This window comes from Etheostoma spectabile, unplaced genomic scaffold (assembly GCF_008692095.1).
Source record: "Etheostoma spectabile isolate EspeVRDwgs_2016 unplaced genomic scaffold, UIUC_Espe_1.0 scaffold437, whole genome shotgun sequence".
Lineage (NCBI taxonomy): Eukaryota > Metazoa > Chordata > Actinopteri > Perciformes > Percidae > Etheostoma > Etheostoma spectabile.
The window spans coordinates 272009-273185 of NW_022605609.1; the positions used below are offsets into that span (position 1 = coordinate 272009).

Here is a 1177-nt window from a genome sequence, read left to right on the forward strand (position 1 = left end):
TGCGGTGCAGACGGAGCAAACTACGTCACCTCTGCAGCTTCAAGTCACAGAAATGTGGTTATGAGTGTGGTTACACTTTTCAAAACTCTAAACAGACTACGTTTAATGCATTGTAATATAATCACCAGCAGAAAAACAGCCGTATAGTGTGGTTAACGTTCCACTTCCTGTGAGACAGACGTCCTCTATGCCCTGCAGACAGACTGACAGGCTGCAGGTTGGAGGGCAAGGCAACTTTATTTCTAGAACACATTTCAGCAACAAGACAATTTAAAAGCTCCATCAACATTAAAAGAAAATTATTATTAAAGAACTTTTCATGAAAGGAAAAAAAGGCACTCAAATACCCAAAAAGATACAAACACAATAGTTAGGTTAAGGTTACAGCGCAGCGTTAAAACAATAATAATAATAATAATAATAATGATGATTTAATTGGTGGTGGGGACGGGTCTGAGAGAATTGGTCTGATGTAACAAAGCTGATCCCAACACTACCCACCCCGTCATCAAAGAGTTCCGATCATCTTTTTCTTTCAGATCCAGGTCTTAGTATAAGTATTATAACTCTGTGTCCATTTTCCTTGTTGATCGCAGCATGCTGCAGCGTACGTGTATCCGCCATAGCGAGGCAGTCCTGGTCCCCAGAACCTGTCAGACAAATAAAATGTTCTTTTATCAAACAGCTGAAACTGCTGATTGTTGTTCATTTGAAATAAACTGTTTAATTTCACTTTAAATATTTATATTACCTGTTAATAATCAAATTATTTTAATAACTCGTTTAAGATTAAGCTTTGAAATCAATGTAACCTCTCTCCGTGTGTGTGTGTGTGTTGTTTATCTGTCTCTGTGTGTGTGTGTGTGTGTGTGTGTGTGTGTGTGTGTTTGTGTGTGTGTGTGTGTCTGTCTGTCTCTCCAATCAGCATCTTCCAATAAACAGTGACTTTGATGGAATTGTGATGAAAACCAAAAACCTTTAAAATGTCTCACGTTTCTCTCAGCAGTGATCCGTCCACCCACCTCCATCCTCCTCTTGGTCCCCATTCAGTCCGTAGACCAACCCAGGACTCTCCATCGTTACTCATCTGAGAGACAAACTTCTAGAAGTGGACGAGAGACAATCATTTCTCTGTTCCCAGTTCAGCATTTCTGTTGTAGTAAAGTCATCTTGTGAC

General features: G+C 39.8%; 1 pseudogene; it reads right to left on the reverse strand.

Moving 5' to 3' along the window:
• Window positions 1–508: 508 nt before the first annotated feature.
• LOC116686691 (low affinity immunoglobulin epsilon Fc receptor-like) overlaps window positions 509–1177 on the reverse strand; it is a 13473-nt pseudogene continuing 12804 nt past the window's right edge.